The 15,015-nt window shown below is 44.1% G+C and overlaps 1 protein-coding gene across 3 annotated transcripts in view; it reads right to left on the bottom strand.

Moving 5' to 3' along the window:
• Positions 1–7,149, bottom strand: part of atf7ip (activating transcription factor 7 interacting protein) — a 75,121-nt gene extending 67,972 nt beyond the window's left edge. For 2 of the 3 annotated variants that reach the window (XM_060898904.1, XM_060898908.1), the window contains exon 1: positions 6,856–7,148. The gene's annotated coding sequence lies outside the window, so the exon portion shown is untranslated. Of the gene's footprint in view, positions 1–6,855 lie in introns of all 3 variants that reach the window. The other variant, XM_060898907.1, reaches the window with a different exon arrangement.
• Between the last annotated feature and the right edge of the window lie 7,866 nt (positions 7,150–15,015).

Raw genomic sequence — 15,015 nt, 5'->3', positions numbered from 1 at the left:
TTAAAAAGTGCTCTGCACATGTTTAAGAGCGCATTGAAACTGTGATCCAATAACAGGGCATGTATACTGGGTGCAGTGGAAGATGCAGAAGCCCTCAGGCTGAGCTCAGTGTATCTCATAGGCTCTGTTCACACCTCACATTAACATGCATCCTGAGTGACCAGGTCACATGTGCTCAGCTCTAGGTACAGGTTTGAACATGGTCAAATGCAACCCGTAGACACACTGTGATCTGGTCACTCAGACCACATACGAAGGTGGTCTTGGCCGCATATAGCCACATTCTTTTAGCAGTGTGTGCATGAATGTGTCCTGGACCACAGTGAAGGACCACCTATTAAACTGACATCTTCTGCACAAGCGGAAGTGTATACTCATTTGTATGCCAACAGCATCATATTAAAATGAGACTATTAAAGTGCAATATTAAGTTCTGTTTTTTTTTTCTTGTTTAATTTCTGGCAGACTAGTCATGGGAAGTGCATTGCTGTCTCCCACCAGTGAAAAACAACAATGCGTTTGGTAGTTGCAAATGGAAATGATGTACGTGGTCACTCAGGACTCATGCGGAGATGCATTCTAATTTCAGGTGTGACCTGACAGACTTAGAGCTGTCTGTTTGTGCCCTGCTCACCCAGGATGTATGTTAACACCAGGTCTGAACAAGGCCAGACCTGAGACCCCTGTGGCCTCATTAGTAGTACAGGCTGATGAACCTTTTGTACAAAGATCTGCACTGCATAAAGCCCAAGTATAAAAGAACTGACAAGCTGGTCTGCTTATGATACACTGCCGAGTGTAAGTTATATTTCTAATGCTGTGGAACAGTGGTTCCTGACTCATAATGGAATGCCTACAATGGGAAAATGGGTACAGAAATCCTACAGGCAGTGCTCCAAGCTATGAGAGCCATAGCAGTGTAAATCGTGGGGTCTGTTAATGTTAACAAGAAGGAAAGTTTGGCTTACTCAAATACCATTGCTAGAGCTTAGCAAAAAAAACTACTAATGCAGTACCTCCTTCTAGTACCTGCAGAGGTCTTTGGCACATAGACCAGGAGGAACTAGATGTTCACATCTTTTTGTTTGAAATGCAAACTTGACAGCAGGTTACTGTTACCTGTCCTTGTCTGCAGTCACACTCTTCCTGCTAAGTTGTGTTTCAGAAATGGCAGATAGTTATACAGGCTACAATATGTGGCCGTGTTTGTGTAACTGCAACAACCCAGAACACCCAGAAAAGGTGATTAAATGCCGGTGCAGGTTGTCACCAAACTTCCAGAGCAAGATTCACTGAAAATGCTAGAGGACATCTCTGAAAATACATGGTTTAACTGGGCTGGTTACCCCCCTGCAACTTCAACATTGTAGGTTGATAACAACTGTTTCATTGGCTCCTCTACACACTGTCCAATGTCCAAAATCCGTGTTTCCACATTCCAATTGCCGTGGAGCACAGGCAATTCCTCAGTTTCCAGATGAGTGGCATGATATACCAGTTCAGTCCTTCTTCTTGGGTTTGCTATAGCATCTGGGGTGTTCAGTGTGTGCGAATTACTGCTCCTGTGATGTCTTTGCGTACTCTCTTCTAGTGGGTGGCAAGCCAAACAGAGCTCCTGATCTCACACGTGGAAGTTTTGAGACAATCAAAAGAAGACACTGTGCAGTCCCACATGCCAAACTTGTGTGCCATGTGAACCATCATGCTGGGAGACAGTGCTATCTTGATTACAGATGCAATATGTAAACTGCAGGAAATCTGAAGATTTTCTACACCTGGCAGGGACGTTAGAAGCAACAGCCCAAGTAGTAAAACTGAGAATACTGCATCTCAAGCCATGCTGATTTAATTCTCAGTGGTTGTCAGCCATATCACAAAGACATGAGTCAGTAGTAATTTCAAAATTCTGTGTACATGCCCTAAGGTGTTGGACCAGTGCAAGTTCTGAGACTCTCTCTCTCTGAGAAAATGGGAGGAGTAACAATAATTGCCTCCCAGTAAGTGTTGCTGATGTGGTTGAACAAGCTCTCAGAGAGGGCAGAGGCACATTTTCTGCATCCAAGGAGTCAAGTCCAGCATACCTCCAGAGACTGATCCAACCCTACATGCTAGCCAGATCCCTACGTGCCACTGCTACTGGTCCCCTGGCCCCTCCTCCTCCCTGCTTCTGCCCAGCCTGCTCAAGACTGCTGTCTGTCCTGACTCCCTGTTGGTGGAATGACCTTCCCACTGAAGTCAGAACTGCCGACTCCCTGACCACCTTCAAGTGCAGACTGAAGACCCACCTCTTCAAGCTGCACCTCTGCCCTGCTTCCAAGTCCACTGTGGAATCACGCAGCTGCCTTAGCTGTCTTGACCAACCCAGGCTGTGTGCTATGTAGCTTGATCATGATGACTTTGTGTTAATCATTGGGGTTTTATCTTTTTCTGTTTAGTTGTACTTTGCTGGCTCATTTGTATGGCTGGCTTGTTTTCCTTGGCTGATTCGTTATTAATCCAACAGAATATTACACTAGGTGTTATTCTGTAGCCTATACATCTGGCACTAGAACTTTCTTATCAGCACTTTTAGATGAGGGCAGCCATGGCCTGGAGGTTAGAGAAGCAGCCTTGGGCCCAAAGAATTGCCGGTTCAATTCCTGGGATCAGCAGGAAAAATGTGAGGGTTGAGTGAGTGAACAGCACTTTCTCCTCCCACTGTATCATGGATGAAGTGCCTTTGAGCAAGGCACCTATTGCCCAACTGCTCCCTGGGTGCTGTAGCACAGCTGCCCACTGCTCTGGGTAGGTGTGTGTTTGCTCATTGCTCACATGTGTGTGCATGCATGTGTTCACTGCTTCAGATGGGTTAAATGCAGAGGAGGAATTTTGCTGTGCTTATGTACATGTAACAAATAAAGTCTTCTCTTCTTGTACCTGACTTTTGCACTTGTACGTCACTCTGGATAAGAGCTTCTGCTAAATGCCAAGTAATGCACTGTAATCTAAAAGCTTGTACCAAGCCTGTACCTGAAGACGGGCAGCCAGTGGGCCAGCTAATTTACAGCATGTACAGCAGAACCAGCCACGAGTTGGTCTAGTGGTTTGCGTGTCTGCCTCTCAACCAGGAGATCGCAAGTTCTACTTGCGGTCGGGTCATACCAAAGACCATCATAAAAATGGTATCTACTACCGTCTGGCAAGGCATGCTGCAATACAGATGCGAGTGGGGGAAGTCAAAATCTCATGGTTACTAGAGGACTAGCCCCTCACTTTAACCCTAGTTGTATAGGCAAGAGGCCAAGTGCTATCGAAAAAGAGATTGCCACTGCACCCATACACGTTAAAGAGTTGGTTAGTACTGGGACAGGACACTGCCTGGGAAGACCAGATTCTGGTGTGAGAGGGACTTTGACTTGACAGCAAAGTCAATTTGTTTGCAAACCAACTTGCTATCCAACGTGGTTGACAGACAGATCAGAGGGTAGGGGCTTTGGGCCACAATGTGTCAGCACACAGTTGGTTAAACCTACAGATGTATGTTCCCTGCACAAGTCTACAGCACATCCAGCAGACGATATAACCAGTGATGGCCTCAATCTCGCTGAAAAGGCCATGGTTTCGCCTGTTGTTCACCTGCTACCCATTAGACCAGACATGCTATCCCAGATATAAGGGTCACAGTGGGCAGCACTAAAAGGAGTGTCACTTGCAGACAACTGTAACGTGACAACATGTAGATCATGTCTACCTTCACCATGTTTCAAGACTGAATGTTTCTTCATCACACCCTGCGTGCACTGTGGTGAACACATTCTCCTCAATAAAGTACAGCTTCATAACTATTTATGAGGAAGCCCTATTAGAATATGTTAGGAACCCTTGGAATGACAAATGATTATATGGCCTTCAGTATTCCCACAGGAAATCAGTCTGGAGGTCTGGAACATGATGAGAATGAAAGGTTACAACTGTGGCTGTGGTTTTACCATTAAGTGGGGGACTGCCAAGCCACCTGGGTGACTTGCACTGACAACAATGTCCAAATGATCGGCAAGGACATTTTATAACATACAACATGGGGTCATGGTGACAACGTGGCAACTTTTCTATCAGTACTCAGCATGAAAACAAGCACACGTGAATACTCCACTAGAAATACTCTACTAGGTAATTACCTCTCCAACGTCCACTAGCTAATTACCTCTCCAATTAGTTATAGAAGCTTGGCTAGATATGACAAATTCTATTTTATAATATACAACAGAATATCAATTTAAAATATAAGATTTGAATATGTTAACTAAGAGATGGCTTCAACAAGTGGTGCAGTGGTTAGCACTGTTGCCTCACAGTAAGAAGGTTCTGGGTTTGAATCTCATGGTTGACTAGAACCTTTCTGTTACCCCTTTTCCGAACAGGGAACTGGTTCTCAAACTGGTTCCATTCAGGATTCTTTGAACCTTGCTGCCAGCTACCAAACCAGCCCATGTTTTCACCAGTTTTGAGCACAACCATTGTAATCAAGGATGCATCATGAATGGAGGGTGTTACACAATGTACAAAAGGAGTAAACAGTAATAGCAAGATGGCAGAGCACATTGATTACCTATGGCCTTTTGTTCTATGACTGCAGAGATTTGTTTTCATTCCATTTTTTTCTGACGATGTATCCGTTTCTGTTGCATCTCCACTGCTGCGCTCTGCTTCTTCTCCAAACTAATAACATGCCCACTGATGTCATCATGGCTTGCACTGTAAAAACCAGCTATATTTTGGTTCCAGCTGGGAACCAACTTTTTAGGCCCCGAAGGAATTTATTTTTGGTCAAAATGCTTTGAATGGTTCAAAATTTGGTGCACAAACAAGAACGGGACCCATTCCCTGTTGGTTGACAAGGGGTATTTGTGGAGTTTGTATGTTCTCCCCATGCTTGCATGGGGTTCCTTTGTGGGTTTCCTCCCACAGTCCAAAGACATGCAGATTAGGTCAACTGGCTACTTTAAATTGCCCACAGGTGTGAGCGTGAATGGTTGTTCGTCTTTGTGTTCACACCTGTGACAGAATGGCGACCTGCCCAGGATGTACCCTGCCTCTTGCCTGAAGTCAGCTAGCAGTGGTTCCAGCTTGACCATGACTACCAAGCCTGCTACAACTGGTGCTTTATTTAAAGGTGACCGTTTTCCCATGCTTGGGCAGTTGTCATTCCATCACTATTTATTCCAAATTAGCCATGTTGCACGCCAATTATTTACAGTATATGATACAACCCATAACAATTATTTAAAGAAGGCAAATACAACAACTTTATACCTTACTTTCTTCCTACTAAGACACACGAACTGATACCAGCATTCAACCAAGGACAGTAGATAAACCCAAGGATATTAGGTTCAAGGAAATAAAAAGAACCCTTATCCCAACGCTAAGCTTGCATTACATAAGTTATAAAATTTGAAGTTAATAACACTATTTATGTATGTTTTATTAACCACAGATAACCACCAAGATTGTTGTGAAACACCTAGGTACCACCTTGAGTGGATGTGCCTGCATGCCAAGATTTTCTCAAAAGGTCACAGTGACGTGATGCAGTATTTGCAACAAATACCGCCTCATACAGAAATCATTTGCGTTCTCTTTATTCTCTGTGTATATGTTGGATTACCAGATGTGTGCATCCGAGAAGTGTGGGGAACATGAGAACTTGCACATTGGAAAAAGATATTTAATGCCCTTGAAAATACAGACATTAGGAAAATGCCAATAATATCTTAAATTGTTACACTGTTCAGATCTATCATGGGACATTTTTTTTTTTACATATCTGCAATGTCCAGTCATGTATTCAGCACAGACTGCACCAATGAAAACTAAACCAGATCCTATTATTGCTGCTGCTTCACTGCAGACACTACAGGTTCTCCCCAATGTACTGTATGCATCCTGGCATCCTGTTTATGGTCCTCCCCAGAAGTAGGTTCTTGTTGGTTTTTCCGCAAATATATCATCATGTCGAGAAGTGCACACACCAAATGATGGTGTGACGATTTGTTACCACGTACAAATGTGGCCTGAATACAATTTGAAAAAGTGTGAACTGGAGTGGTTTTTTTTTTTTTGACTGTTCAGACCGTACAAGCTTTTTCGCACTCAAATCAGATAGGCCAAAAAATTTGATTTGAACTGCCTGTCCAAGTATAGCTTTTAAGTTGTTCTGCATGACCTTAAGCTAGTAGATGCTAATTCTTCTGTTGTCCTCATTTGCTTTCAAGTGGACCACTAGAACAGAATTGACTTTTTGCCAAGCAAATTTTATTCACCTGGATGTCCAAAGGACTCAACAGGATAGCAACTTGTTTCAAGGTGGAGCATTTTAGAATGGTGTGATGGTAGAACTTATCATAATGTGGTCATTTATTTAGGGCATAGTATTTACAGGCCATTGCACGAGCACAGTCATGTTAAGTTTCATTCATAACATTGTTGTATCATAATTAATTGTGCTCTGACATGTGATGACATGATTCCTTTAAAAAAAAAGACTGGTTTAGGAACTAATTGTGTTTTGACATGTGATCACAAAAAATTAGTGGTTATTAGTTGGTGTGTGTGTGTGTGCATTTTATATATATATATATATATATATATATATATATATATATATATATATATATATATATATGTACATACATATAGTCCAGTAATATAATCTCAGAACCTTCCTATACCAGCAACAGGGTTGACAGTTATAGTCAAAAACCATGTTTTGAGCTGAAATTATAGAAAATTAAGAAACAGTCATAAATGCAATAGTATTCACGATGCAATTCAGAAACCGGTAAACCGAGTTAGTAAAGTGTAATAAAAACTCACCCAGTGTTTTTTAGACCGGCGGTGCGCGTGTACTTTCACCGGTACGTCCAGAATCTATGAGTAGAACGTTAGTCTCTGCTTTGTTATTGTTTACATGTACTGATTCAGTTCCTAATTTGAAAGTGCAAGGCTTACAGCGTGACTCGTCAACGCGTCAGGGTGACGGAATTACATACAGTCACACAAACACACAAGTGAACTGACTGTAGACAGTAGGAGTGCGCGTGCGTGCGTGCATGCGTGTGTGTGGTCGCGGTCTTGGTGAAACAGTGTAGCGTCTCGAGCGCTCTTCCTCTCTCGCGCGCGCACGGCGTTACAAAGCCGAAAGGAGGGGCGGGTGAAGCCTGGGCGCGAGAGCAAAGAGATGGAGGGAGGAAGCGACTACCTCCTACCTGCTGTGGAAGAGTTGGCAGAAAATAAAGGCACCCCTCTGACGCCATGAGCTAGAATCATCCCAAAATAGTATGAATTTTAAATGTAGAATTTGGCACGTGAATTAGGTTATGCAATAATAGACCAGTGTGTCCAGTAAAACTGAAAGCGTTTCATTTTGAAAGAGTCACATTTAAAGTGCAAGGCTTAATAGTAACGTCGATGATGCGATATACCGTAGATTTAATATATAATGCATGTGTGGGCGATTATGGTTTTCTCACGCGTGCATTGTTTAAAACTAAACCCATGCAAGAACGACTTTCCGGGGATCGTTTGTCTGTGCACGACCCTTCTCCTCCTCCTCCTTTCACACAATCAAGCCACATGGCTGGAGGCAGGGACGGGAGCGTTGAATAGGAACCACGATACCGGATCTACGATAAATGTGGTCATCAACATATTTGGGGGAGGGTGGTGTAAGGAGGGTGTGTGGAACTAAAAATGAAAAGGATTAAAAATGCACATGCGAAAAGGAGGAGGAGGAGAACTAGGTTTGTGGTGAAGGAAAAAGGGGGAAGGGAAACGTGAGAAGCTGTGCGCGTGAGGGGGAAGGGAGGTGGGTGGAGCCTGCAATGCCAATCAATGCAAAAATGTTCAAACAGCTCTCTGTAGAATTGATTAGACCTCACGGGTTTATTAACAGTGTTGCATGCATGACTGTAATTAGGTTTGGTTCTAAATTTATTTTTCGCTTATAACTTTCATGGCCTATAGGTTAGAGAAGCAGCTTTGGGACCAAAAGGTCGCTATAGGTTGATTCCCTGGACTAGCAGTGCATTTGAGCATGGTGCATAACCTCTAACTGCTCCCTGAGCTGCCCACTGCTGCAGGGCCCTGTTGTTTGTTGCTCTGGATGAGAGCGTCTGCTAAATGCCTATTATATATATATATTTTTTAAAAATAGATGTTAATTTAGGGCGGCACAGTGGTGTAGTAGTTAGCGCTGTCACCTCACAGTAAGAAGGTCCGGGTTCGAGCCCCGTGGCCGGCGAGGGCCTTTATGAGCGGAGTTTGCATGTTCTCCCCGTGTCCGTGTGGGGGTGCTCCGGTTTCCCCCACAGTCCAAAGACATACAGGTTAGGTTTAACTGGTGACTCTAAATTGACCGTAGGTGTGAATGTGAGTGTGAATGGTTGTCTGTGTCTATGTGTCAGCCCTGTGATGACCTGGCGACTTGTCCAGGGTGTACCCCGCCTTTCGCCCGTAGTCAGCTGGGATAGGCTCCAGCTTGCCTGCAACCCTGTAGAACAGGATGCAGCTAGAGATAATGAGATGAGATGTTAATCTCCAAAGACTAGCAGAGTTTGTTTTTTTTAATCTTTTAAAGTCATTGGTTAATGTCTGTGTTCATACTGTGCATGACTCCTCAGTATTAATGACTCGTAATAAAATTACTTTTAACACAATTTTCCATTAAATACCTCCTAAACATTTAACAATAAATATCAGTGTTTGTATCATACTGTCTTTAACGCAATCTTACTATATTGAACTTAGCAATACTGAGGGGCCAAACACCTTCCGGTGAAATAAAGAGACAAAAGTGCGAAGAAAATCATGATATGAAAGAGCTCAAGGGTGAAAATTTGATAGCAGGGCTTACTATAAAGTCAGCCATTTTGTTTCCAGGCCACGTTGTGTTTGTCGTGTGTGTGTGTGTGTGTGTGTTCTCGTTCTCTCTGAACAAAATGTCTGCTAGCCTATTTACACTGCAGTACCACCAATGACCTCTAGGGATTTTCACATTTAGAAAAGAGTACACTTGGTGTGCATATACATATTTTTAATTTATTCATCACACACTAGTATAGTCCTGATGTGAAATATGGCCCCTGCAATAAAAGTGATTCTTGTTTAATGTCCCGCTTGTTGCTTTCAGATGAAGGGAAGAAGAGCCACCTAGTATAAGTTGTTTTTGGTTAAATGAGAACAGCGTGGACTTTGTTTCTTTGGTTAGGCAGTTTGTTTTCAGTTCATCTTAACAGTTAAGTTTCGCAAAAGAATGAAAAGAAAACTGACAGTATCTGATTAAAAAAATAATCAGAAGCACTCAAGAAATAAAAACATTGTTGAGGATGTGAATCAACTCGCATAAGAAAGCAACTAAACTTAAGAATATAGAGTAGTATAAGCTGAATGGATCATTATGTAAAATTGTATTTAAAAAATGGTGAGCACTCAGAAGAGCAGGCTCCATTTTTTTCTGTTCTAGAATTTTCGAAAGCAGACTTTCTGGCCACGCCCACTTTCCCCTTTCAGACGAAGGAGGGGTTGAGGAGAGAAGCGCGCGAAGCACACTACAGTCAGACTGGGGGAGGGGAAAAGAGCGCGAGCACAAACATGGCGGCAGTATGGTGTGAAGGCCATGTAGAAAACTACCAAAACAGCATTATTTTACCTTTGACTCCTTTAAACCATAACAGTTTAATGATTATTCTGTTATACAGATAACATTTATTTCATGAAAGTTCCCACTTAGGTCCTGCGATTTAAAAAATTGTCATGTCGTTTTCTGTCACCGTGTTAAATGAAATCAGTAATCACTGTGTTTGCATATTCGTGTAAGTTTAATATTCGATATCTGCGATATTTGTCGCGCATCGAACGTCTTGATTGGCGTGTTTCACGTTTCTCTGGTTTCCCGCGCTGGGCTGTGAGCCATCCTGTGGCCGGGCTGAACGTCTGTGAGGTTCTACTTATTGTCCTATACCGCCCCCTGCTGGCGAGCATGGTTCTGTGGAAAATATTTTTATGTTGAGGAATGTGTGTGCACAGACAGACGACTGCTTTTATCTGATTTCTGCAGTTAGCATGCAGATCGACTGTGTAATCATGAATGGGAATAAAACATTTAAAAAAAAATACTCCTTTTGGCGGTGGCATGGTGGTGTAGTGGTGTTGCCTCACAGCAAGAAGGTCTGGGTTCAAGCCCCGTGGCCGGTGACGGCCTTTCTGTGTGGAGTTTGCATGTTCTCCCTGTTTCCTCCGGGTGCTCCGGTTTCCCCCACAGTCCAAAGACATGCAGGTTAGGTTAACTGGTGACTCTAAATTGACCGTAGGTGTGAATGTGAGTGTGAATGGTTGTCTGTGTCTATGTGTCAGCCCTGTGATGACCTGGTGACTTGTCCAGGGTGTACCCTGCTTTTCGCCTGTAGTCAGCTGGGATAGGCTCCAGCTTGCCTGCAACCCTGTAGAACAGGATAAAGTGGCTAGAGATAATGAGATGAGATGCTGTTTCCGTTCGGGGTTGCCACATCGGATAATGTCCCTCCGTCTTCTCCTGTCCTCTGTATCTTTTTCTGTAGCACCAACCGTCCTCATGTCCTCCTTCAGCATATCCATAAATCTCCTCATCTTTGGTCTTCCTCGTTTAATTTTACATGGGGTCAACATTTGGGGGACGCCATGGCCAAATGGTTAGAGAAGCAGCTTTGGGAGCTGGTTTGATTCCCTGGACCAGTAGGAATGGCTGAAGTGCCTTTGAGCAAGGCACCTAACCCCCAACTGCTCCCCAGACTGCTCTGGGTGTGTTGTACGTCGCTCTGGATAAGATCGTCTGCTAAATGCGTCTAATATAATATAAGGGCGGCACGGTGATGTGGTGGTTAGCACTGTTGCCTCACAGCAAGAAGGTTCTGGGTTCAAGCCCAGTGGCTGACGGGGGGGGGGCCTTTCTGTGTGGAGTTTGCATGTTCTCCCAGTGTCTGCGTGGGTTTCTTCCGGGTGCTCCGGTTTCCCCCACAGTTCAAAGACATGCGATTAGGTTAACATGGGATGGCCTTGGGCTGAAATGCCCTTGAGCAAGGTACCTAACTGCTCCCTGAGCGCTGTAGTATGGCTGTCCACTGCTCTGGGTGTGTGTGCGTGTGTTCACTGCTTCAGATGGGTTAAATGCAGAGGATGAATGTCACTGTGCTTGAGTGTGCATGTGACAAATAAAGGCTGCTTCTTCTTCTAATATACCTGTCAACTCCATCTCTAGCATTCTTTTTCCAATATACCCTGAATCTCTGCTCTGTACGTGTCCAAACCACCTCAATCTTGCCTCTTTCACTTTGTCTCCAAACTGTCCTACATGTGCTGTCCCTCTAATATTCTCATTTCTCATACTGTCCAACTTTGTCACTCCCAGTAAAAATCTCAGCATCTTCAGCTCTGCTACCTCCAGGTCAGCCTCCTGTCCTTTTGTCAGTGCCACTTTCTCCAAACCATACAACATAGCTGGTTTTACTACTGTCTTGTACACTTTCCCTTTCAATCTTGCTGGCAACCTTCTATCACAAATCACTCCTGACCCCCTCCTCCATCCATTCCAACCTGCTCGCACTGTCCTTCACTTCTCTTCCGCACTCACCATTGCTTTGTACAGTTGACCCCAGATATTTGAACTCCTCTGCTTTGACCACCTCTATTATTGTAGCCGTACCATTCCACTGTCCTCACCCTCATTTACGCACATGTACTCCATCTTTTTCCTACTGACTTTCATTCCCCTTCTCTCTAGTGCATACCTCCATGTATCTAAGTTTTTTTCCACTTGCTCACTGTTCACAAGTTTAAAAAAAATACACACTTGTCTTATTCTTGCAGAGAAAAAGTTCTAAATGCATCAATATCCATTACGTTTATGAATGCTTTTTGCACAATAATTTGATTTCCTTAAATGTACCAAGTTGTTCATAGCCGCTGTGCATGTTCAACTCTCTTTTGGTAATGTTAGATCAAAGCACCAGCTAAATGAGGTAAATGCAATTTCTTCCATGTCAACCTAACAGCACAGGTTCCCAACACTGGTCTTGGAGTACACCCTTTTCTCCAAAACCGTGGTCATAAACCGATTCAATGGCAGCTGGAAATTGTCCACTATCCCCATTTTTTTTCTGTGCTGTTTCAAAGAATGCTGAACATGCACACGCTCTCTTCGAATGACATAACACACAACTTCCTCTATCATGAAAAACATTAATATTGTTTGTTTATATAAAATTTTATGATGACGAGAAGAACCAAATGGCCAACTCTACATCACCATCAGCCTTGCAATGTCCAGGATGATTTAAACCAGTACATCTACTGGTGTTTTGAGCCATTTTCAACCCATAAAATGTATCCATCCAGCCATTCATTCATTCATTCATTCATTCATTCATCCGTAACCGCTTATCCTGTGTAGGGTCACGGGCAAGCTGGAGCCTATCCCAGCTGACTATGGGTGAGAGGTGGGGTACACCCTGGAGGGGTCACCGGGTTATCATAGGGCTGACACATAGAGACAAACAACCATTCACATCTACGGTCAATTTAGAGCCACCAGTTAGCCTAACCTGCATGTCTCTGGACTGTGGGGGAAACCGGAGCACCCAGAGGAAACCCACGTGATCATCCTCTGAGTTCTCTGGTTTTCTCTACATATCCCAAAAACATGCAAGTAGGTGATCTGGCTACTTTAAATTGCCCCTAGGTGTGAATGAGTGTGTGAATGTGATTGGTGAGTGTCCCAGTCAGGGTGTATTCCCGCCTTGTGGATATTGTTCCTGGGAAAGGTTCTGGATCCACCACCACCCTACCCAAGATAAAGTGGTGACTGAAGATGAATAATGCAGGGAGACCATAGTCAAGTCAAAGTCCCTCTCACACCAGAATCTGGTCTTCCCAGGCAGTTTCCTGTCCCAGTAGTAACCAACTCTTTAAGGTGTATGGGTGCGGCACTGATCTCCGTTTCGGTAGCCCTCACCCTCTCACCTATACGGCTAGGGTTACAGTGGGGAGCTAGTCCTCTGGTAACTGCAAGAGTTTGACTTCCTCACTCACATCTGTATTGCAGCATGCCTTGCCAGATGGTAGCAGATACCATTTTTTATGATGGTCTTTTGTATGACACAACAGCGAGTAGAACTTGTGATCTCCTGGTCGAGAGGCGGACACACTAACCACTAGGCCAATTCACGGTAGGGAGACCATAGCTTTGGCTCAAATGGCATGTGTTGCATATGTTTTGTGTAAGGAAGATGTAGTAGTATACATTTCAGTTAATGTCTTACACACTGAGTGAGGCTGCTAATAGAACTAGGGATGAATAGATTTAATGCTTCTTTGTCATCAGAATCAGAATTACTTTATTAATCCCCAGAGGGAAATTCAAATTTGCTACCAAGTTCCTGAATCAAAGAAGAAGTAAATGTGTCTAAAAATAGAAGATAAAATCATCTGAAAAAAGAATAAATAAAAATAAAATAAATTTAAATAAGTTCAATAACTTAAGTAAAAGCAAAATGAAGTGATTTTATATACAATGATTCCTATATAGGGCAGCACGGTGGTGTAGTGGTTAGCACTGTCGCCTCACAGCAAGAAGGTCCAGGTTTGAGCCCCGTGGCCAACGAGGGCCTTTCTGTGCGGAGTTTGCATGTTCTCCCCATGTCTGCGTGGGTTTCCTCCGGGTGCTCCGGTTTCCCCCACAGTCCAAAGACATGCAGGTTAGGTTAACTGGTGACTCTAAATTGACCGTAGGTGTGAATGTGAGTGTGAATGGTTGTCTGTGTCTATGTGTCAGCCCTGTGATGACCTGGCGACTTGTTCAGGGTGTACCCCGCCTTTCACCCGTAGTCAGCTGGGATAGGCTCCAGCTTGCCTGCGACCCTGTAGAACAGGATAAAGCAGCTAGAGATAATGAGATGAGATGAGATGAGATGAGATGAGATGAGATGAGATGAGATGAGATGAGATGAGATGAGATTCCTATATACATATATTGCACCTGAGTTAAGGATACAATATACACGGTAAGACAGTGTACCACAGTTATACAGTGGCATTGTACAGCTTGACTGCAACAGGTAGGAATGATTTCCTGTGTCTCTCAGTTGTGCAGCGTGGAAGAATCAGCCGTTTACTGAATGTGCTCCTGTGGCTGATCAGCTCCTCATGTAGAGGGTGGGAAGGACAGTCTACGATTGTTTTTATTTTGGACAGTGTCCTCTTCTCCAACACCACTGTCAGAGAGTCCAGTTCCACGCCTACAACATGGCCGGCCTTCCAGATGATCTTATTGAGTCTGTTAGTGTCTTTCACCTTCAAGCCACTGCCCCAGCAGACAACAGCGTACAGGATGGCACTGGCCACCACAGACTCATAGAACATCCGCAGCATCATTCAGCAGATGTTGAAGGACCTCAGCCATCTCAGAAAATAGAGACGGCTCTGGCCCTTTTTGTATACAGTGTCCATGTTTTTGGACCAGTCCAGTTTATTATCCAAGTACACCCCCAGGTACTTATATTCCTCCACCACGTCCACACTGACCCCTTGGATGTTAACAGGGTTCACCGGAGCCCTGATTCTCTTCAGATTGACCACCAGTTCTTTCGTCTTCGTCACGTTGAGCTGTAGGTGGTTCTTCCTGCTCCAAATGACAAAGTTGTCCACCGCCGTCCTGTACTCGCTCTCATCACCACCGGTAATACGTCCACCCACTGCAGAGTCATCAGAAAATTTCTGGAGGTGGCAGGTCTCCGTGCAGTAGTTGAAATCAGTGGCGTAGAGAGTGAAAAGGAAAGGAGAAAGGACAGTCCCTTGCGGAGCCCCGGTGTTGCTGATCACTTTGTCCGACACACAGCAATGCAAGCGCACGTACTGTGATCTGCCAGTCAAATAATCCACAATCCAGGACACCAGTGGGGCATCCACCTGCGTCGCTGTCAACTTCTCACCCAGCAGAGCCGGCCA

This window comes from Neoarius graeffei, chromosome 18, assembly GCF_027579695.1.
Source record: "Neoarius graeffei isolate fNeoGra1 chromosome 18, fNeoGra1.pri, whole genome shotgun sequence".
Lineage (NCBI taxonomy): Eukaryota > Metazoa > Chordata > Actinopteri > Siluriformes > Ariidae > Neoarius > Neoarius graeffei.
Note: the sequence above shows the minus strand (reverse complement) of the source record. Positions and strands in the feature narration are given on the sequence as shown.